Below are 23,737 nucleotides of genomic sequence, written 5' to 3'. Positions count from 1 at the left end.
ATAAGAGTACAAACATGTAATAAGGCATTTTGTACCCCTAGAGTCTTCACACAAATCCTCCAAATAAGAGTTATCTTGCACAATACAGCTCTTAACAGAGGGAGTGGTCAAAAAATGTTTCAGCTGCAAATAGGCATACTGATCGGAGGGTGAGAGCTGATAGGTTGCAGAAAGAGATGTAAAGGGAATATACTCATCATCCTTAGAGCTGGCTCCAGGTATCTAGGCCCAATTGAGGCCATTGAGAAAAAAACTCCCCCACCCTCACCCCGAGACAACAGGATTACCTATGATAGGAGTATGATGAAATAAGAGAGCCCGAGGGTGGCAAAAAGTGAATCCCAATAGTAAAAAGTGGCAATAATAGTAGGACACAATTCCACTGGCAAGTGGCGATGCTTACGAGGCAGCCAAATAAGATGATTCAGGAATGGATCCTCAGGAGCTTAGCCGAGATTGGGTGGCAGAGCCAGTGGTGGGAGGTGGGGCTGGTGGTTGGGAGGCGGGGATAGTGTTGGGCAGACTTATACGGTCTGTGCCCTGAAGAGGACAGGTACAAATCAAGGTAGGGTATACACAAAAAGTAGCACATATGAGTTGATCTTGTTGGGCAGACTGGATGGACCATGCAGGTCTTTTTCTGCCGTCATCTACTATGTTGCTATGTAATTGCGGCCCTACCATTTGCTGTTCATGGTGAATGCAACATTTAGAGGGAGATGCTTGAAACCATTCAATTGACGCACAGGTATGAGCTGCACTATAGTACCAAAACAAATTTGAGACCGCTAGTCCACCAAAATGCTTACATTTATACAGGAAGGCCCGGGGAGCCGTGGACGCTTATTGTGCCATACAAAGCGAAAGAAACGATCCTGCAATCCAGACAAAAAGTTCTTGGGCGGTGCAACGGCAGTGCCTGAAAGAGAGAGAGAGAGACATTAAACGAAGAAGAATATTCTGCTTAATCATCACAATGCGATCAAACCAAGAGAGCTCCATGGATGATCACCGGTCCAAATCTATAGTCACATCCCAAAAAAGAGCGGGATAGTTAGCCTGAAAAAGTCCCTCCACATCCTGAGGGAACTGAACTCCCAAATAGCAAAGTTCCTTAGCTGCCCATTTAAAGGGAAAGGAGGTCTTCAAAGTCACCAAAAGAGTGGAAAGGAGGCCAATAGCCATTCCCACAGACGTGGTAGCATTTAATTTATAACTAGAAACTGCCGAGAATGCCCCTATCTCTTGAACAAGATTAGGCTAGGATATCAGTGGTCGATGGAAGGGACAGGAGGACGTCATCCACAAAACACAATTTTAATTTCCCAGTCCCCCCACACCACACCAACTATATCCGGGTTTGCCCGAACAGCTGCTGTGAATGGCTCCATAACCAAGGCAAACAAAAGTGAAGAAAGAGGACACCCCTGATGAGTACCACATGTGAGAGGAAACAAAGCAGCATTGCCCCCATTAATATGGACACAAGCTTTGCATAAAAAGCCTGTATCCATAAACAAAAAAATGGAACCACACTAAACTTTTACAGGACTCTGTCTAGAAAGGCCCAATGTACCCTATCAAAGACCTCGGCAAACAAACCGAGAAGGCACATGGGTATCCCCTTACTCCGAGAAAGATAGAGCAGATCCACCATGCGCTGCACATTATCCATAGCCTGATGCTTAGCTACAAACCCAACTTGGTCTGGGTGAATCTGGTAAATGAGCTGACTGAGGAGATTACTGTCTTCAGGAAGGGTTTGTTCTAGTTTGGACTAGTTTGAGCTCTGGAAAATTATTCTGTCCCAGCACTGTACGATGACATCCATGCACATGTGTGCCTGATTAATCTTGCTGTCTGTAGAGGTAATCTGTTACAGGTATGCTACTTTGATGCTTCAAGTTCTTCAAACACATTGTAATATATAGTTGTGAAGAAACAATGTGTTTTAAGCCTGTAAAATGTATTGGATATTTCCGTTTTAATTATGTCTGAAGTGTATTTCTCCTATTTGGCCAGCAGATGGTGCATGTTTATGCTTAAAGCTGTTATAGGGAACTGGGTGATCTTTTTCTTTAACACAAGCAGGAAGCAAGCACTTTGTTGACTGGGCTCTGATTGGCCTGGAGTTTGAAATTACCCAGTAGTGCTGACTGTTGCTTCAGTCTTAGCCAGGAAGAAAGAGAGACAGATCTCTTTGCTGAGGCTCAGTGAATTGTATGTCCTGATCTTCCCAGTGTTTAGGCAGTCTATAGATGTTTAGTTAGTGTTACAATTGATCCATAGTTCAGTTACCTGTTATTGTTTGCCAATTGCACATTTTTGTCCACTGTTCCAAGTTCTTAGAATAAACACAATTGTTTGTTCGTTCTGCTTGTCTGGACTGATAAAGAATCCTGGTGGTTTGTTTGTTGGGTTGGGTCTGTGAGTGCTTTCTGGGAACCATGGGACCACTGGGAGTGTGGCCCCAGTAACCTAGAAATCGCTGTGGATAATTGAGGACTGTCTCAGAGGCAGTTGTGACCCAGTCGGTGGGAGGAGGGTGCTAGTGAAGAGCATAAACAGCAGGTGCAGGCAGACCTGAGCTGTGCTGGGGATAGACCCTCTAAGTGGCTGTGGGTTAACCCCAGGTGGGAAGCTAGGTGTTTCATCACAATAGTCTTACTACTTGGTGTAAATGTCATATGTGCTAAAATGCCTTCTAACACACAGAATCAGGGTTTTTTTTTTTTTTTACTTGTAAGAGTAGGTATGGTATGTTTCTTACCTTACATATGGGCATTAAGCAACTGCATATCAAGGCCTTATTGCCTGACATAGGCCTGGGCTGTAATTCACTTCAACTGATTCAAACTTCCTTGTGAATAACTTGCTAACATACAGGTAAATTTACCATTTTTGCCTGATAGTTTCCTTTTGCTGGTTTGGGTTTCCATCTCCAGTGGAACTGGCTTCTACTGGGTTACAGTATTGGGAACATTCATCTCAGCTAATGGTTTTCCCCATTTTATATATATTTCCTTTTCCTTTCATTTTTTCTCCGAGAACAAGCAGGCTGCTTGTTCTCACAAGTGGGTTGACTTTCATGTCGGCCCAGGAAATGGCAAATTTTCCACAGTAAAATAAAAAGTTTTGACCGAGTCTTCTGGCGCGCGAACAACTTCCCGCTCGTCTCATGAGCGTGGCTCTTCAGTTTTTCTTTTCTCCACATTGAGGTGCGGTAGTTTTTTGTCTGCGCTCCTCTCAGGCCCAGGAAAGAGTCTTCGGCGAGTTTTCGCTTTTTTATTTGAATTTTTCTTTATTTTATTATTATCTTAGTTTAAAAAAAAAAAAAAGGCTCCCGAAGTTCTGTTTTAGTTTTCTTCCCTTTTTAAAGTTTCCTTTCTTTTTTGACTGCAGTCGGGTTATTCCCCTTTTTTTTTGGGGTGCCCTTTTTCTTTACGGGCACAATCGCGTCTTTTGATTTCGCCGAAGCCGTTTTCCCTTCCATGTCATCGAAGACACCCAGCGGCTTCAAACGTTGTACTCTGTGCAACTGGACCATCTCAGGTACCGATATCCACGCCTGGTGTATCCAGTGCCTTGGGCCCGACCATAGCCCAGCCGCTTGTAGTTAGTGTCTTTGAATGAAGAAACGGACCCAAGCGTCTGGAGAAGCCCAACGAGAAAAGCTTTTTTGGGCTCAGTCCGGTCCTTCGACATCGGTACCGAGGTCGTGGACATCAACATTGAAAGGAGCAGTCGGGAAGAGAGGTAATGGCTGCTGAGAGACCAACTCGCACTGGGAGCAGTGAGGCGTCGAGTGGGTCTCCACCTGTCTCGAGGCCTCCTGTTATGTAGGCCCCCCGGGACCGGCCCCGAGGAGAAGTGAGTATTTCACATCCTTCTCGTCGTTCGCCCAGTTGTTTGTTTCTTTCGATCCCAACAGGAGGGGAGTCGCCATCGGAAAATGCACAATCTCCAATTGGCTAGCAAATTGAATTTCCTTCACTTATGCCCAAGCTGGGCTGACTGTAGAGGGCCATGTAATGGCTCATAATGTTAGAGCCATGCCTGCGTCAGTGGCTCACTTAGCCTCTATTGAAGAGATTTGCAAGGCTGCAACGTGGTCATCAGTCCACACATTCACATCTCACAACTGCTTTCAGCAAGATACCCAATGCGACAGTCTGGATGGACCGTGCAGGTCTTTTTCTGCCGTCATCTACTATGTTACTATGTCAGTTTGGGCAGTCAGTGCTGCAGAATCTGTTCGGGGTTTAGAATCCAACTCCACCCCCCCTAGACCCATTTTTGTTCTGTTTCAGGCTGCACTCTCAGTTAGTTGTTTATGGTTTCAGGTCAATCTGTGTTATGTCCTCGCCATTGCGAGGCCCAATTGACCAATGTTCATTGTTTTGAGTGAGCCTGGTTGCTAGGGATACCCCCCACTTGTGAGAACAAGCAGCCTGCTTGTCCTCAGAGAAAGCCAAGATACTTACCTGTAGCAGGTATTCGAGGACAGCGGGCTGATTGTTCTCACCACCTACCTCCCCTTTGGAGTTTTTGTTAGTTTGTTTCTATGCTTTTTGATTTAACTGAAGAGCCACACTCGCGCAACGGACGGGAAGTCGTCCGCGCATGCGCGGTACGCGCTATTCACGCACCAGAAGACTTGGGCAAAACTTTTTAAATTTTAGTGTGGAAAATTTGCCGTTTCCTGGGCCGACGTGGATGTCGACCCACTTGTGAGAACAATCAGCCTGCTGTCCTCGGAGAATACCTGCTACAGGTAAGTATCTTCGCTAGCCCAGCCATTGCAATGTTATCCCTCAGTCACAGACTTAGCATGCAGCTCCTTTTAAAACATGAAATGTGTAACTAGTGAATGTTACCAATTTGTGTTCATTCTAGGATCTGTAAACACACTCCCTACGTTTTAGCTGGCCAAAAGGAGCAAAAGCCAGACTTGGAAATTAATTCAGACCTATTTAAACTTTTAATTGCATCTCCCCCCATCAGAGAGAAATTCATTATTAGCTGATTCTCATAATTTGAGGTGATTGCAAGAAATGTCTTTTACATTTTGTCTTTTCTGTCTGAACTATATTGCAAACTGTCATCAAATCTGTAGCCTTTGTTGAATGTGTCATGCTTTACCAAGGGAATTTCATACCATGTGTCTGCCAGAAAAGTCTCTCAGTGGTGTCTGACACTGCTTGCTGGCAGCGTTCTATGTTTACCAGATATAATGTGCGACTATTCTGTATTGTGCTGATAGGAAATGCAGTGGAGAAATTCCAATTAAAATGGATCTGGATTTCATTACTTCAGCTTTGTGATCTTGTATACATTGATATTTTACAAGCATCCAGTGTCTTGACAGTGCAGGATCATTTTGCAGGGGCAAAAGTCTCCAGTGGAAACAGGCTGATTCTTTTATACATAGACATCTGGACAGTTATGGATGGAATTAATTGCTGTTACACACTGGCTGTGTTTTTATACTGTTGCAATTTCCTTTGCAGCTGCAAAGGCCAGAAAGCCTCAGCCTTGAAACAACACAGGCAATCTCAGCAGTAGGCATCTAAATAGATTTTTTTCCATGTCCTCTCAGGTTGATGGCTTTTATCCTGTCTTTAAAGTAGCAGAGTCTTTAGAGAGGTTTTTACTGTTAGAACATTCATGCAAGAGTTGAAGAAAATTCTGAGGAAGAATTACTGTTCTACATTGTGTTTACGCAAATAGGGAAGGACCAAAACCAGATTTGCATGTATTTTTATTTAAAATATAGTTGTCCTATCAGTGCCCATTTCTAAATTTCTTATGGAGTAAGAAAGTGTGCACAGAATAGCAAGGATGTGTAGACAGACTGACTGAGCATGATTTTCTATCCACGGCCGCCGAGAGACTGGGCTGGGCCCGGGGCAAGGCCACCCCCGAGGTCGCCACCGCCGCTCCCTCCATTGAAATCAAAGCGCCTCTCACCTCCGTGTGAAAGCGCTGCAGGCAGTTGGGCAGCAGATTGCCTCCGTTCGGCCCTCCTTCCCTTGTGTCCCGCCCTCGCGGAAGTTATGTCAGACGAGGGCGGGACACAGGGAGGGAAGGAGGCCTGAAGGGAGGCGATCTGCTGCCTGCAGCGCTTTCACACGGAGGTGAGAGGCGCTGTGATTTCAATGCAGGGGGCCTGGTGGCAGACGGTTGACGACGGAGGGCGGGTGGGATTGTGGTGCCGAGCCCCCCTTGAAGCCCCCCCCTCTCGGCAGCTATGTTTCTATCATGATTGTGTGGGGGAAATTTTTAAAAAATGTATGCATGTGCATTTTAATATACATACTTTGAAGGGAAGAAAAGGGATTTTTGGATTTAAGCGCACACTTTTTCCATTGGTAGCGCAAGGTAAATTTGCAAGCATGTTCAGCAGTAGCACTTGGGGAGTTCAGAAATATAACTGATCACAGATTTTTGAACAGGGTCTCAGTGCAGAGATCTTTACCCTCCACATTCCCTCTCTGAAAATGGGGATTTCCAGTACATACTGGCTTGACCGTGAATTTCAAGGCAAATCAGAGCCTAGAGCATTAGCACAGGGGGGTATTTGGCCTATAGCAGTGCAGATTACTTTCCCTCAGGGCTCAATCTGAAAAGAAAATGGTCACCTCAGCAACAGCTTTAAAGCAGAGGACAGACACCACCTGCTGACCAAAAAGAGAAATGCACTGGGGAGAAGAGTCCTACAGCCACATAATAAATCAGATATATGTCCCCTGTTTCACCACAGGTTGGGTTAGATATTTTTTTTAAATACTCGCATTAATAATATCCATGCTATTTTCTCTTTCTTACATTGTAGAAGATTTCTTTGAATTACATTAATAACTTTGTTTTCAGAGATGGGGAAGCAGTAGAACAAGATGACATGACTTGAGGATGCAAGGAGGTGGACTTAGAATAATATCAGGAAATAATTTTTCACAGAGGATAGTGGATGCCTTGAATAACCTCCAAGTGGAGGTGGTGAGGTCAAAAGCAGTGACAGAATTCAAAAACACATGGGATAAACACAGGGGGATCCCTGTGTAGAAAGAAGATGGAAATACAGCAAAAAAAAATTACCTTCACACTTTAGATAAGGCATAGAGGAGGGTAACCTGTATAGAGTGGCAGGTACAACCCTAAACAAAAGCATAGAGCAGTGTAACCTAGACAGAGTGGTAGGTACAACTCTCTAGCCACCTTACAGATCTTTATCTGCCATCATTTACTATATAGATTATATAGTTGTGTTGTCAGAGAACAGAAAGTAAATAGTCCTCTCAAGTGGTTGACATCTTCCAGTGAAACTTGTACCACAGAAAATATAAACAAAGCTTGCAGAAGTGCCAGGGTTTTCTAGAGTAGTGAACCATGCATCTGCAGAGTTCTTTCTATCTGCATCCTTGTAGTAGGGTGGATTGAATTGGTGGAGGGGTTAGCATTATATGTTAAGGAGGACCTTGAATCAAATAAAAAAAAATTCTGCAGGACACAATAGAATGCCTATGGATTGAAATTCCATGGCAAAGGGGAAAAGGACAGTGATAGGAGTGTACTACCATCCACCTGGCTAGGATGAACAGACGGATGTAGAAATATTATCAGAAATTAGGGAGACTAATAAACTGAGAAACACAATAATTATGGATGATTTCAATTACCCTGATATAGACTGGGTAAATGTAACAACAGGGCATGCAAGGGAGGTAAAATTTCTTGACGAAATCATGGACTGCTTTATGGAGCAACTGGTACAGGAGCTAACAAGAGAGGAAAAATTGTAGACTTAGTCCTTAGTGGAGTGCATAATCTGGTGCAGTAGGTAATGGTGCCGAGTCCGCTTGATAACAGTGATCATAATGTGATCAGATTTGATATCAGCTCAGGAAATCTAATACGTTAGCATTTATCTTTCACAAAGGAGACTATGATAAAATAAGAACAGTGGAAAAAAAAACTTAGAGGAGCAGCTGTGAAGGTCAAAAATTTACAGATATAGGTAAAAAGTGGGATGTTTGACCACGGAAATACAAAAATTTACATCCAGCATGGATACTGTTCGAAAATACCATCCTGGAAGACCAGGCCGGTTATATTCCGAGGATCAAAAAAGGAGGAAGGAAGGCCAAACGACAGCCGGCATGGTTAAAAAGTGAGGTGAAGAAAGCTATTAGACCTAAAAGAAAATCCTTCAGAAAGTGGAAGAAGGATCTGACTGAAAATAATAAACAGCATAAGGAATGGCAAGTCAAATCAAATGCAAAGCACTGATAAGGAAGGCAAAGAGTGACTTAAAAAAAAAAAGATTGCGTTGGAGGCAAAAACACACAGTAAAAACAAATTACCTGGACTGGATGTTGTTCATACCAGAGTACTGATAGAATTGAAAAATGAACTTGCAGAACTATTGTTAGTAATATGTAATTTATCTTTAAAATCAAGCATGGTATTAGGAAGGGATTTATTTATTTAAGTTTCCAGAGATGATCTGGGAAATTGCAGATGGGTGAGCCTTACGTCAGTGCCAGGCAAAATGGTAGAGACTATTATAAAGAACAAAATTAGAGCGTATTCAAAAGCATGGATTAATGAGACAAAGCCGACATGCCTCACCAATCTACTATATTTCGCTGAAGGGGTGTTCAAACATGTGGATAAAGGTGAGCTGGCTGATATTGTGTATCTGGATTTTCAAAAGGCATTTGACAAAGTACCTCATGAAAGACTCCAGAGAAAATTGGAGAGTCATGGGATAGGAGTGGATATTGTGGATTAAAAACTGGTTAAAAGTAAAGAGTGACACGGGGACAAAGTTTGTCCCTATCCCCATGAACTCTGTCCTCCGTCCTCATCCCTGCAAGCTCTGACTCCCATCTGCTAATGGAACTTTGTAAGTCTAAGGGCTCTGAAAATGAGCCCCATAGTCTTGTATATGTTAAAATACAAATGTTGTTTTGCCTTACAATAGAAGTGCCTTAAAATGCATGTGTACATTTGTATACCTTTTAGAGGGGGCAATAACTGAAGCAAAACTATTCAGGTTGATTACTGCAGTAAATTCCTTGGGTTCATCAGAAGGGAGGTGGTTTCTTTATGAATATTAGTAGTCGCAGTGTTCCTGTTAGTAGACATAAGTTTCACCTGAAATCACCTCTAATGCTGCAAGGAGTACAGCTGGTAATCAAATAATTTATACATTGTTCTATGTACCAAATAGGGAACAAGTCAGGCTTATATAGGAGACTAGTAAAAAAGGCCCGTTTCTGGAGCAAATGAAACGGGCGTTAGCAAGGTTTTCCTCCCCAACCCCTCCCACCCCTTCGTCGTTGTGAAGCCACTGACGCCATTGCTCCGCACCTCGTCAACGCACCTTCATCACCTTCTTCATTCTGAAGCCACTGACGCCATTGCTCCGCCCTCGATGCGTGACGGCATTGCTCCGCCCTCCACGTCATCACGTTTGACGCGAGGGCGGGGCCCAGAGACTTGGTGATTTCGGTGGTTTCACCACCACGAACCCTTCATGAAGGAAGTGACGTCAGTGTCTTCAGAACGTTGAGGGTGAGTTTTATTATATAGATGTAGTGTCACACTTCATACTGCTCTATTACCGTGCAATAAGAAGAAAATATACAGTAAAATGACTGAAGTTAAATGGTACCCAATCCATGTTCAAAATCATTAGATTTTTATTAACAGACAGTGCAACATCTGAAAAGCTGATGCAGTATGAAAGAAATGGCTGCAAGTTCTTGACTCAAGAGAGAATGGTCCTGGGGAACCGAGGAACTGAGTTCAATTCCCACTTCAGGCACAGGCAGCTCCTTGTGACTCTGGGCAAGTCACTTAACCCTCCATTGCCCCATGTAAGCCGCATTGAGCCTGCCATGAGTGGGAAAGCGCAGGGTACAAATGTAACAAAAATAAAATAGATACTATTGGAGATTCTACATGGAATGTTGCTACTGTTAGAGATTCTACATGGAATGTTGCTACTATTTGAGATTCTACATGGAATGTTGTACATAAGTACATAAATAATGCCATACTGGGAAAAGACCAAGGGTCCATCGAGCCCAGCATCCTGTCCACGACAGCGGCCAATCCAGGCCAAGGGCACCTGGCAAGCTTCCCAAACGTACAAACATTCTATACATGTTATTCCTGGAATTTTGGAGTTTTCCAAGTCCGTTTAGTAGCGGTTTATGGACTTGTCCTTTAGGAATCCGTCCAACCCCTTTTTAAACTCTGCTAAGCTAACCGCCTTCACCACTTTCTCCGGCAACGAATTCCAGAGTTTAATTACACGTTGGGTGAAGAAAAATTTTCTCCGATTTGTTTTAAATTTACTATACTGTAGTTTCATCGCATGCCCCCTAGTCCTAGTATTTTTGGAAAGCGTGAACAGACGCTTCACATCCACCTGTTCCACTCCACTCATTATTTTATGTACCTCTATCATGTCTCCCCTCAGCCATCTCTTCTCCAAGCTGTATAGCCCTAGCCTCCTTAGTCTTTCTTCATAGGGAAGTCGTCCCATCCCCGCTATCATTTTAGTCGCCCTTCGCTGCACCTTTCCAATTCTACTATATCTTTCTTGAGATGCGGCGACCAGAATTGAACACAATACTCAAGGTGCGGTCGCACCATGGAGCGATACAATGGCATTATAACATCCTCACACCTGTTTTCCATACCTTTCCTAATAATACCCAACATTCTATTCGCTTTCTTAGCCGCAGCAGCTATTCCACTAGCAGCTATTCCACTAGCAACATTCCATGTAGAAGGCTGCGCAGGCTTCTGTTTCTGTGAGTCTGACGTCCTGCACGTACGTGCAGGACGTCAGACTCACAGAAGCAGAAGCCTGCGCGGCCACATTGGTGTTCGATTCCCACTTCAGGCACAGGCAGCTCCTTGTGACTCTGGGCAAGTCACTTAACCCTCCATTGCCCCATGTAAGCCGCATTGAGCCTGCCATGAGTGGGAAAGCGCAGGGTACAAATGTAACAAAAATAAAATAGATACTATTGGAGATTCTACATGGAATGGAATGTTGCTACTATTGGAGATTCTACATGGAATGTTGCTACTGTTAGAGATTCTACATGGAATGTTGCTACTATTTGAGATTCTACATGGAATGTTGCTACTATTGGAGATTCTACATGGAATGTTGCTATTCCACTAGCAACATTCCATGTAGAAGGCTGCGCAGGCTTCTGTTTCTGTGAGTCTGACGTCCTGCACGTACGTGCAGGACGTCAGACTCACAGAAGCAGAAGCCTGCGCGGCCACATTGGTGTTCAATTCCCACTTCAGGCACAGGCAGCTCCTTGTGACTCTGGGCAAGTCACTTAACCCTCCATTGCCCCATGTAAGCCGCATTGAGCCTGCCATGAGTGGGAAAGGGTGAGGTACAAATGTAACAAAATAAAAATAAATAAATGGTAGCACCCATCCTGAGAAAGACTTACATTTTCCTGCAGTGATTCACAGGCCAACTCCATGGCCTTCCTTCTGCCGTGTCCAAGCTATAGCTACTTTAATGCAAGGTTCCACATTAGGAGTTACCGACCAGGAAAGGGGGATCTAGGTGTCATCGTTGATGATATGTTGAAACCCTCTGCTCAGAGTGTTTGGACACACAAAGTTTAAATGAAATGATTACCCCATAAGGTCACAGCGGCAGAGGAATAGTTAACGTTGAGACAAAGTTCATCCTGATGTCATGAGCTCTGGCATAGCTTTTAGGTTGCCTAATCATCTTGGCCAGAGAATCTTGGAGGATTTGAATGTTATGTAGTAGAAGACTGTGGTTCACTTTCAGTCTCTAACCCCAGTCACTTGCTCTTGCACAGATAAATTACTTGTATCACTTTGTAGTGGTCTGTGTGGGACTGTTTACACTAACAGTCATCAATGAATATCAAGAGCTGCTCTGGATGAACATAAAATTATCCTCAGAGAGACGTAAGGGACCCCCCTCCCCAATTTTCTGTATTTATAAGCTGAAAGCCCTAAGTAGAAGCACACATACTGATTTCATTGGCAGTTCGTCTGTTGAGCAGGGACTGTCTTTTCATGTTCATTTGTACAGCGCTGCGTAAGTCTAGTAGCGCTATAGAAATGTTTAATAGTAGTAGTAGCTTTGAACAATTTGTTTTGTATTTTCTCCAGCCTAGGCTTAATAGGACATCACCGTCCACTTATGAGAACCAATATCCTGATGTTCTTGAGAACACCAGTTTAAAGGTAAGCAGCTTTTCTTTGTAAGGTATTTTGTATGTAGCATGCTACTTTTTTTTTTTTTTTAACTTTAAAGTATTTATTGAGAGTTTAACAAGCATAACACCTCAAAATACTGAACACACGTTACATTCCTTGTAAAACAATATACCTCCGAAGTTAGACACATACATGTATAAGTGCATAGTTCTCTTTTCGACCTACCCACTCTCCATTTTTGTCCCACCCTCCTCCCTTCCTTGAATCTATTTATTCCCCTTCCCCCTCCCTCTCTAGCATGCTACTTTTTATGTACCTTGTACACTATATCGATTTCATTTATATTTTGTGCTGTTCAGATTAATATTTGTGTGATCCATTGTGTATGAATTATGCTGAAAAAGGTGGAAATCAAGTTTTTATTCTTTCCAATCCAGTGGAATTTTGAAAAGAAATTCTAGATGAGGGAAATGTCTAAGACCTTAATGGGATCAGATTTGGCATGGGCTAGATCGGGGTTTGAGAATTGAAGCCCCCCCCCCCCCTCCCCAAATTGCCTAATGCATTTCCATGTGAGAGATCCAGCATGTACAACATAGAAACACTGCTGTTAGGGAAATGCTCCTTTCAAACTACTTGTTCCCTTCTTTTATTGGCATCCAAAGATAAAAAGGCAAACGCACACACACATATGGAATCCCTCTGCATGTGTATATGCTTCCCCCACCTCTCATCAACCCCCTCCCCCCCCCCCCCCCCCAGCTGACACAGTCCTATCCCCACTGGGCTAGCTTTTTAGTGATTTAGATGGCCGCTTCATTTTTCTGTGTTAATTTGATAGGTTTCATGGTAGATTTAACTGTATAACTTTAATGATTGCTAGTGATTGAACCATGTAGGTTGCTATTGGTTTCTCTGTGTGCTGTCGGCTAGTGGTGGAGAAGTACGACCATAGAACAACAAACCTAACTGCAGTATCTGCTAGAGCTGGTACTAAGAAACACAAAACTCTAGCTGATCATTTACAAATAAATGGTGCTTGAATCGTGCTCTGGAGAAAACCCCTCAGAAACCAGGTTTGCAATGGAAGCGTTTTAATGTTCCAAACTTATTTCCTCACTTCAGAGACTCTTGAAACTACCCACTTTACTATCATGATTGTAGTTCTACCCCTACCGCCCTCTTTATGTCATGTCTAATAGTTACACTTTACTTTTTCTTTTCTCACTACAGTAGATTGTAAACCACCCTGAAGGCTTCTGTAGAGCGGGGTAGCAAATATTAAATTTGTGAATTTGATAAATTTCACTTTAAGCATGATTTTTTTTGATTGGTGCTAAGGAAGCTGTCTGAGAGATGAATAGTCCAGAGCGGCTACTTTTCCTCAGTGTTCTGGTTTTGCACTTAGGCCAGGTGTGGATGCTCCAGGGGTTGTCCTGTGGGGACTCTTGATACAATTTTTTCTTTCAACGGTGGTTTCTACTTTTCTCATCATCCACTGGCATTTCTCCCTGGGGTTCTTTCTGCTTGTCGGATGTTGGTTGAGGACCCACTGTGTTCTTTTGGTTAACTCATGGGTTGGGCTTGATTTTAGATTTCTATAGGTACTGTGGTTTCCAAAGCCATGACTTTTCACAGATTTGAGTTGCATGCCTCATGGAGTTCTTTCCAACTTCTGTGTGTATAGTTTTTCTGACTGTTGGCTCTCTTCCCTGCCCCCCCCCCCCCACCTTTGTTGAAGGAGGTAGACTCCCTCCTCTAGCAGCGCCTCCTTGAAAATGGCGGCGCCCAGCCCTGCCTGGTGCATCCTGGGATGCGCTGGGTGGTGCTTGGTGCTTCACAATGCTGGTAAGGGCTGGGCGCCACCATTTTCAATCTACCTCCCTCTTCCAACAAAGGTACGGGTGGGCGGGGAAGAGGGCTGCTAGACCACCAGGTCGTGGGGCTTGATTCACGGCCAGCTGGGCCACCGGCTTTTCTTGGGGGGAGGTTAGGGGGGCTGGAGACCCACTGGATCTCCAGCCTCCCTGAATTTGTGTTGGGGGGTTGGGAGGACTGTAGGATCCACCAGACCTCCAGCCCTGTGTCGCTGGCTCGGGGAGGGGGTTCCTGCTCCTGTGGGGGGCTGCATTGGGGGGGGCCAGCTAGCATGCAAATGAATGCTGGACTGGGCTCAACATTCCTCCTCATGGTCTGCAAACCCTAACACCAGCTCCAAGCCGGTGTAGGGTTTGCCGCGGACAGCACGACAACGTTTGGCTCACTGATCATTGGGGAGGAATACGTTTAGCATGCATTTGCATGCTAGTTGCGCTCAGAGCCCATGAGCGCATTGTTTCATGCGCTTGGGGGCTTTGATCATGGGGTGGTACCAAACGCAACCGCTAGTATGGCACTAATGGCCTGTAGCGCCTATGTTTGCTTCTGATCATTGGCCCATAGGAGAGGAAAGGAAAAGGGAGTGTAGTTGGAAAGGCACATCTCTCTTCTGTGTTTGTGTATCATTCTTTGTGCTGCAGATTTTGAGGGGAGAGGAGACATCTCTGGAGCCCTTGGTCTGCTCTGGCCCATTTTTAGATGGGGAATACTGCTCTACTGAGCAATGCTGAATTTGCGCAGAATTCCCAACCTCCACAGACTGTGCAGAATTCTGTGCCGTCTGCTTTCTGGCTGCCTTCTCCCTGGCCACTCACCAGCGCAGCCAAAGAAGGAGCTGCCCAGAAGCACATTGAGCTGCTTCCTGCTTCTCTGCAGCCTTGGTCCACAATGGTTCCTGCTACGTGCATGTACAGAGGCCCGCGTGGCTCAAAGGAACAGTCGAGCTTGGGATGACAGAGGAACAGAAAGCAGCCCGACATGCTGCTGGGCAGCTTCTCCTTCTGCCATTCTGAAGTAGTGAGGGGCCTGGTACATTTGGTGAGGGGGGGAGGTTTAAAAGTGGCTGGGGGTGTGTGTGCATGCAAGGAGGGGGGCTGGAAAAGGTGGACGAGTGTGTGTATGTGCGCACACATATGGCAATGGGTTGGAGGTCTGTAGGAAGGTGCATGGGATACTGCTGTGGAGGTGGAAGAGGGGGTATTTCATGCCTAGGGGGAGGTGGTATGGGGGAATTCTGCACAAGAAAATTGCAAATAAAGTGTGCAGTATCTTCAGTTTTTCCCCGCAGAATTCCCCTGGAGTAATCTTCTATGGCTTTTCCTCCATGCCAAATTTGGTCTAGTTCCATTAAGATTTTGGAGAGTTATTTTGCCCCCAGACAAGACAGGTGGGCTGATGTTTTGTTTTGTTTTTCTCAAACCCTTATGTATAATTTCTTTCCAGTATTCTGTTGGTTTGCAAAGAATATGCCGACTAGGACGTCGGATTGAGCAGGTTATAAATATTTTAAATAAATGAAGGTGTAGTGGTGAGCAGAGAATGAGTTGCTGAAATAAAAAAAAATAAAATCAAGCTAGACATACCAAAGATTGGTGCTGTTTTGTCTGTTGTCTGACAGAGGATATTTATTAAGTTGAAAGTAGCTTTATAGGTGTGTAGGGAAGAGCAAAAAAAACAAACAGTGCTTAAAAGTTCCTGGGTATGCCTATTAAGTGATAAACCTTTTTTTTTTAATGAATGATGAAATATGTGGAAGACAGCCAAGACATTGGACTGTTCTTTTACTTGTTGTCCTTTGCCTTTTGTATCCAAGTAATCTCTGGTGCCAAGAAAGTACAGTAAGTCTTGCTGGAGGTTAATGTTACCTGCATTGTGTGCTATCTTAGAAAGCTTTTGTGCATGTTTGAGGGTTTGCTGCACGACAACGGACTCTATTTTTCAGTTCTGTTATGATTCATTGGAAAAGGAAAGTGTCCTACTCGACCACTGTGCCCAGCCATTTTTTAACTATATTTTTCCTGTGTTTTAGTAGTGTTTCTTGAGCTCTCTCTTAAACGTTCACAAACGCATAACAAAGGCAAAACCTCTGTACCCCATAGTCACTGCCTTTTGTTATACACAATATAATTATGAAATGTAAACTATTGTTTATAAGACAAGCAATAGCTATCATTTGAGTGTTTGTGTAGCTTTGGACAGAATAGACTGTAGTAATTTGAAACCATTCATCATCATTACAAAATTTTTTCCTGGTGTAGTAATTGGACTCTAATGTAATGTTACTTAATGTATGACAGTAAATGAGGATTTTTAGCATAATAGTTATCTCTAGGACCCGGTGAAAGGTAAACAACCAATGGGATACCATGATACTAGGGTACAAATTATATCAAGATGGTAGGGTGGATCGAATTGATAGCATTATATACAAATTGGTGGCATTATATACAAAGGATGGAATAGAGTCAAATAGGATAAATGTTCTGCAGGAAGCAAAATACAATATGGAATCTTTTCGGAAAGAAATTACATGTGTGAAAGGGAGGAACCTGTTGGTGGGGGTTAAATGTTGGTTTATTTATATATTTACAGCATTTATATCCCACATTTTTCCCACCCACGGGTAGGCCCAATGTGGCTTACAGTAATTTACAGAAGCATACATCAAATCTTCAAACAAACAGTCAACGGCATTGTAGGGAAAGGAATAAGTGAGTAATAGCAGAGGTGGGAAAATAGGGATAGAAAATAGAATTCAATGGGTGGCGGTGCGGGGCGGGTCAAGAGCATAAGCCTTTCCAAATAAGTAGGTCTTAAGGTATCTTTTGAAGGTCGGATGATCAGGGATAACTTTCACGGATCTAGGTACACCATTCCACAGTTGTGCACTAATATAGGAGAAGGTGATGGCGTAAGTGGTTTTATACTTGAGGCCACTGTAGATTGGGTAATGCAGATTTAGGTACAAACGAGCTTGTCTGTGAGAGTTTAAAGGTGGTAAGCTGACGAGGGCGTCCATATACGCAGGGGCTTCACCATAGAGACTTTTATGCACCAAAGCGCAAATTTTAAATGTCTGCCTGGATAGGACGAGTAGGCAGTCGGTGACATACTAAAGCTCACTCTGAAGAAAGAGATGTTACCAGTGGTGTGTTGCAAGGTTCAGTTCTCGGTTCTGTTCTTTTAACATTTTTGTAAGCAATATTGCCGAAGTTCTGCCTGGTAAGGTTTGCCTTTTTGCAGATGATACCAAAATCTGCAATAAGGTAGACACTCCTGATGGTGTGAATAACGTGAGAGACCTAGCAAAGCTTGAAGAATGCTTCATAATTTGGCAGCTAAGATTTATTGCTAAAAAAAAAATGCAGGTTGTGCATTTTGGCTGCAAAAAAATTAGGCAGCAGTACATTTTAGGGGGTGAAGTACTTTTGTGTACAGGAGGGGAGCTGGACTTGGATGTGATCATATGTGAAGATCTTAAGGTGGCTAAAAAGGTAGAAAAGGCGATGGCAAAAGCCATAAGGATGCTTGGATGCACAGGGAGAGGAATGGCCAGCAGGAAAAAGGAGGTGCTGAAGCCTGTGTAAGTCTCTGGTGAGATCTCATTTAGAATACTGTGTTCAATTCTGGAGACTGCATTTTCAAAAAGATTTAAACAGGATAGAGTCGGTCCTGAGGACAGCTACTAACATGGTCAGTGGTCTTCATCATAAAGTGTATGGGGACAGACTTAAAGATTTCAATATGCATATTTTGGAAGAAAGGCAGGAGAGAGGAGATGTGATAGAGATGTTTAAATATTTCTGACATAAGTGCACATGAGGCAAGCCTTTCAGTTGAAAGGAAACTCATAGGATGAAGGTGAGATTGGGTAGGCTATGGAATAACCTGAGGAAATCCGAAGAAGGATGATGAATTCATGGAACAGCCTCCTGTTGGAGATGGTGGAGACAAAGGCTGTATCTGAATTTAAGCAAGCTTAGGACAAGTACATAGGATCTCTAAGGGAGAGAAAGGGACAGCAGATAGCTTAGATGGACAGACTGGATAGGCTATATGGATTTTTGTCTGCCTTCCTTTTTCTTTGTTTATATGTACATAAGTATTGCCATACTGGGAAAGACCAAAGGTCCATCAAGCCCAGCATCCTGTTTCCAACAGTGGCCAATCCAGGTCACAAATACCTGGCAAGATCCCCCAAAAGTACAAAACATTCTATACTGCTTATCCCAGAAATAGTGGATTTTCCCCAAGTCCATTTAATAATGGTCTATGGACTTTTTCTTTAGGAAGCCGTCCAAACCTTTGAATTACACGTTGAGTGAAGAAACTTTTTCTCTGATTCGTTTTAAATTTACTACATTGTAGCTTCATTGCATGCCCCCTTGTCCTAGTATTTTTGGAAAGCGTAAACAGACGCTTCACATCTACTCGTTCCACTCCACTCATTATTGTATAGACCTCTATCGTATCTCCCCTCAGCCGCCTTTTCTCCAAGCTGAAGTAAATAAGGAAGGCTAACATATTTGGCAACACAGTAATAATGGGCGATTTCAATTACAAAAAAGACAGTAATGATCTACTACAATATAAAATGTGCTCCCTCACCTGGGCTCAGGACCCCCCTCCCGCCGAAGTCTGGCTACGCCCCTGCACCCTCCCCATCTCAGCCTGAAAATCCTCGGCGTTACAATCGACCGCAACCTAACACTTGAGAGCCATGTGAAATCTACAACAAAGAAAATGTTCCACTCTATGTGGAAACTCAAACACGTGAAACCATTCTTCCTGAGGGAAACATTTTGCAACCTGATACAATCAATGGTACTAAGCCATGTAGACTATTGCAATGGAATTCACGCGGGATGTAAAGAACAACTCATAAAGAAACTTCAGACCGCCGAAAACACGACAGCTAGACTTTTATATTTGGAAAACCGCAATTCGAAAACGCCAAACCCCTCAGAGAAAAATTGCATTGGCTCCCTATCAAAGAACGTATTGCTTTCAAAATCTGCACCCTGGTTCATAAAATTATCTGTGGAGAGGCCCCGGGTTACATGACAGACCTTATAGACTTACTAATCAGAAACACAACCAGGTCAACATGAAAATACCTAAATCTCCATCTCCCAGCAGGTGTGGACGTAGCTTGATCGGCTCCTGGATTTCAGACTGCCTGGGGTGGCTCCTGTGCCGTTCTAGTTGAGCAGCGGTGTTGTGGTGGTGCTCACTTTAAAGGCATGTAGGTTCGCCCTTTCCCTGCCTTACCCATTCCCCTCGCCTCCCGGAGTCCCTCTGTTGCTGCCTGCCTCAAACTTTCCTGACAGCGTTAAAAAAAAAAAAAAAAAAGAGCGTGCTTTTACTGCGTGGCTGTTCTGAGGCTTTTTCCAGTGATCCTGGTTCTGTGCAGCTTGACCGGAGCTCGTTGACTCGGTCTTCCGAGGTGAGAGTGGTGCCCAGCTCCTCCGGGGAGGTCCCACGGACGCCGTTCCGATCGGGGTAAGTTTTGGCGCGAAGCCTCCATTTTATTGCTATATTCCTGTCCAGTGAAAAACGGACGATGGCTGCTGAAGGAGTTAAGCGCTGTTCCTGTTGTGGTAAATGCAGATCAGCAGCCGGGCTATGTAAAACGTGCTCCTTAGACGCTCACGTTAGTTTGAGCATGCTGAGCGATGTTTCTTCCCGCTCGATGGAACTGGCAGCGGGTGCCATTTTGGAAGCGCCGCATGCCTCGACCCTCGCGGTTGCGGAGGAGTCTGAGTGCAGGGGGACGCCTCATTTAGAGGCTGCCAGAGGAGCTCCTACATCCGTTTCTCCTAATTCGGAGGCAGAGGGTCAAGGTGAGTTTTTCTCCCCTGAGTTTGTGCTTTTAATGCATAAGGCTTTTATGCTGAAAAGAGCTCTGCCGCAGGTTTGTGACACTGCATTGCCTCCTGGCTTCCCTCCGGGTGTTGATGCCCCGGGGATGACTTCAGAGGTTATTTCCTCTCCCGAGCATTGGAAACACGCTAAACATAGATGGGTAAATTCCCTGTCTGAAAGTGGCCCATACCCTCCCTCCCCCCCCCCCCCCCCCCCCCCCTCCGTGGTCGGGCTGTGGAGAGTCTGAGGGATCTGGCAGACCCTCAGGGATGGATGATCCAGAGGAGGGTACCTGTTTGCCACTGGATTTGGATGATCCCAATGCGGTCTGGATTTTCCACCACGACGAGTTGCCAGCTCTCATTACTGATGCCTTGCGGGCCCTCTCGATTGATGATCCTGCTGAAGGCAACACCTCCTCTGTTAATCTTAGGATGGCGAGTACTAAGAAGCCTACTCGGGCCTTTCCTGTGCATGACTCCATCCAAGAACTTATTTCAGCTCAATGGTCTGACCCCAGTTGGCCTTTGAAAGTGGCCAGGGCTATGGGTCAGCTTTACCCTCTGCGTGAGGAGCACTTGGTCCTTTTGGGGATGCCTAAAGTGGATGCATTGGTCACGGCGGTGACAAAAAAGACCACTCTCCCAGTAGAGGGAAGAGTCGCTTTGAAAGACATGCAGGACCGGTGCCTTGAGTCCGCGCTGAAGTGGTCCTTTGAAATTGTGGGCCTTGCCTTGAGGGCATCTATTTGCAGTTCCTAGGCAGCCCGGGCATGTCTTTCCTGGCTACAGCAGGCGGTGGAACAGCCCGCAGATGGTGCGGCCCCCTTTCTGAGGTTGCCCCGCAGATGGAGTCGGCCCTGTCATTTTTGGCTGACGCCCTTTTTGATCTGGTCAGAGCTTCAGCTAAACAGATGTCTGTGGCTGCGGCATTGGGCGGCTGACATGGCTTTTAAGCAAAGACTGGTGAGGCTACCCTTTCGGGGCCTCCTTTTATTTGGAGAGGAATTGGAGAAGATTGTGAAAGACCTGGGAGAATCTAAACCCCAGAGGTTACCTGAGGATAGGCCGAGGCCTTCTTCCAAGGGTTCTGTGTTTCCCTTCTCTTCCAGACCTCGCTTCCGTGAAGCTCGAAGGTATCGTCCGGGGCACTCTGGGTTTTCCCAAAACTAACCACCTGCCCCACTGACCCTATCCCCACTCATCTACTCAACACTATCTCTCCTGCTGTCACCCCTTTCATCTGTCATATTCTCAATCTGTCACTTTCCACTGCAGTTGTCCCTGATGCCTTCAAACATGCCGTAGTCACCCCACTCCTCAAAAAACCTTCTCTGGATCCTACCTCTCCTTCCAACTATCGCCCCATCTCCCTCCTCCCTTTCTTATCCAAGATACTAGAACGTGCTGTCCTCCGTCACTGCCTCGACTTTCTTTCTTTTCAGGCTATTCTTGATCCTCTCCAGTCTGGCCTTCGCCCCCTTCATTCATCTGAAACTGCACTTGCTAAAGTCTCCAATGACCTGTTCCTCGCCAAATCTAAAGGTCACTATTCAATCCTCATCCTCCTCGACCTATCCGCCGCTTTTGACACTGTCCTCCTTTGGGTTCCAGGGCTCTGTCCTCTCCTGGTTCTCCTCTTATCTCTCCCATCGTACCTTCAGAGTGCACTCTCATGGCTCATCCTCCTCCCCTATCCCGCTCTCTGTTGGAGTTTCCCAGGGTTCTGTCCTTGGGCCCCTTCTTTTTTCAATCTACACCTCTTCCTTAGGCTCCCTAATCTCTTCTCATGGTTTCCACTATCATCTTTATGCTGACGACACCCAGCTTTATCTCTCCACACCAGAAATCACTGCGGAAACCCAGGCCAAAGTACTGGCCTGCCTATCCGACATTGCTGCCTGGATGTCCAACCGTCACCTGAAACTAAACATGGCCAAGACGGAACTTATTGTGTTCCCACCCAAACCCACTTCTCCTCTCCCTTCACTCTCTATCTCAATTGATAACACCCTCATCGTCCCTGTCTCATCTGCCCGCAACCTTGGTGTCATCTTCGACTCCTCCCTCTCCTTCTCTGCGGATATCCAGCAGATAGCCAAGACCTGTCGCTTCTTCCTCTATAACATTAGCAAAATTCGCCCCCTCCTCTCCGAGCACACCACTCGAACTCTCATCCACTCTCTCATTACCTCTCGCCTTGACTACTGCAACCTACTCCTCACCGGCCTCCCACTTAGCCATCTATCCCCCCTTCAGTCCATCCAGAACTCGGCCGCACGTCTTATCTTCCGCCTCAACCGATATACTCATATCACCTCTCTCCTCAAGTCACTTCACTGGCTTCCGATCAGTTACCGCATACAGTTCAAGCTTCTCCTACTCGCCTACAAATGCACTCGATCTGCAGCCCCTCCTTATCTCTCTACTCTCATCTCCCCTTATGTCCCCACCCGCAACCTCCGCTCTCTTGACAAATCCCTCCTTTCAGTACCCTTCTCCACCACCGCCAACTCTAGGCTTCGCCCTTTCTGCCTCGCTTCACCCCATGCTTGGAACAAACTCCCTGAGCCCATACGCCGGGCCCCCTCCCTACCCATCTTCAAATCACTGCTCAAAGCCCACCTCTTCAATGTCGCCTTCGGCACCTAATCACCACACCTTTTCTCAGGAAATCTAAACTACCCCAACTTGACATTTCGTCCTTTAGATTGTAAGCTCTTCTGAGCAGGGACCGTCCTTATTTGTTAATTTGTACAGCGCTGCGTAACCCTAGTAGCGCTCTAGAAATGTTAAGTAGTAGTAGTAGTAGCCTACTCCTTGGCACGCTGTCCTCACTTGGATTTCGGAACCCTGCTCTTTCCTGGTTTTCTTCTTATCTCTCTTAACGTACTTTTAGTGTTTACTCTGGTGGATCCTCCTCTTCCTCTATCCCGCTCTCAGTGGGCGTACCTCAGGGATCTGTCCTAGGATCTCTCCTTTTCTCCATCTATACATTTGAGGTCTTTTCCTCCTTCCCAGAAATAGGATACTGTTTGAATATCAAGGGCAGAGGCACGTACATTAATTGGTAGCTTCAGCTTATTATAGAGTCATAAATAGAAAGGTTTGCTGAAAAGTCTATTTAATTTAAATATTAAAACTCATAGAACAAACAGTCTGCATTCAGCTCAACAACTGGCTGAATGAAATTAATTGGCTAGATAGCCAATCTGGCTTCAGACCTGGGTACAGAACAGAGACAGTTCTTGTGCCCCTTCTCAATGATCTGCACAGAAACTGTAACAAGATCTGCCTCAGTACTAGTGTTGTGGATTTCTCAGCAGCCTTTGACACTGTGGATCATATCATGCTTATGAGGCTAGCAGAAACAGGTATCGGTGGTGCACAGTATTTACATGGTTCAAATCCTATTTGTCAGACAGCAATCAGTTCTCAACAATAGCATATCATTACCTTGAGCACTGAACTGTCTCCCATTTTATTTAATATCTACCTCAAGCCTCTGGTTGAGGTGCTTCAGTCGATTGGCACAAAATTCTATATCTATGCTGATGTGCAACTACTCATGCCCATTGAAACAGATCTACCCATTTTTGAATAAACTGACTGCCTGTCTAACAGCAACTCAGGAATGGGCAAAAAACTACAACAAACCGTTCCTGGACCCAAGCAGAACAGATTCTTTGGATACCTAACGTAAGTGTACAAGTAGCCAACCTCAAAATGCTTTTTGGGAAGTATAAGCT

At 44.9% G+C, this 23,737-nt stretch overlaps 1 protein-coding gene across 5 annotated transcripts in view; it reads left to right on the top strand.

The window, feature by feature from the left end:
• The window catches only part of ADD3 (adducin 3), a 202,164-nt gene that overhangs the window by 58,438 nt on the left and 119,989 nt on the right, over nucleotides 1-23,737 (top strand). For all 5 annotated transcript variants that reach the window (XM_030202774.1, XM_030202771.1, XM_030202772.1 and 2 more), the window contains one exon: nucleotides 12,199-12,273. The gene's annotated coding sequence lies outside the window, so the exon portion shown is untranslated. The remainder of the gene's footprint in view (nucleotides 1-12,198; nucleotides 12,274-23,737) is intronic.

Source organism: Microcaecilia unicolor, chromosome 5, assembly GCF_901765095.1.
Source record: "Microcaecilia unicolor chromosome 5, aMicUni1.1, whole genome shotgun sequence".
NCBI lineage: Eukaryota > Metazoa > Chordata > Amphibia > Gymnophiona > Siphonopidae > Microcaecilia > Microcaecilia unicolor.
Note: the sequence above shows the minus strand (reverse complement) of the source record. Positions and strands in the feature narration are given on the sequence as shown.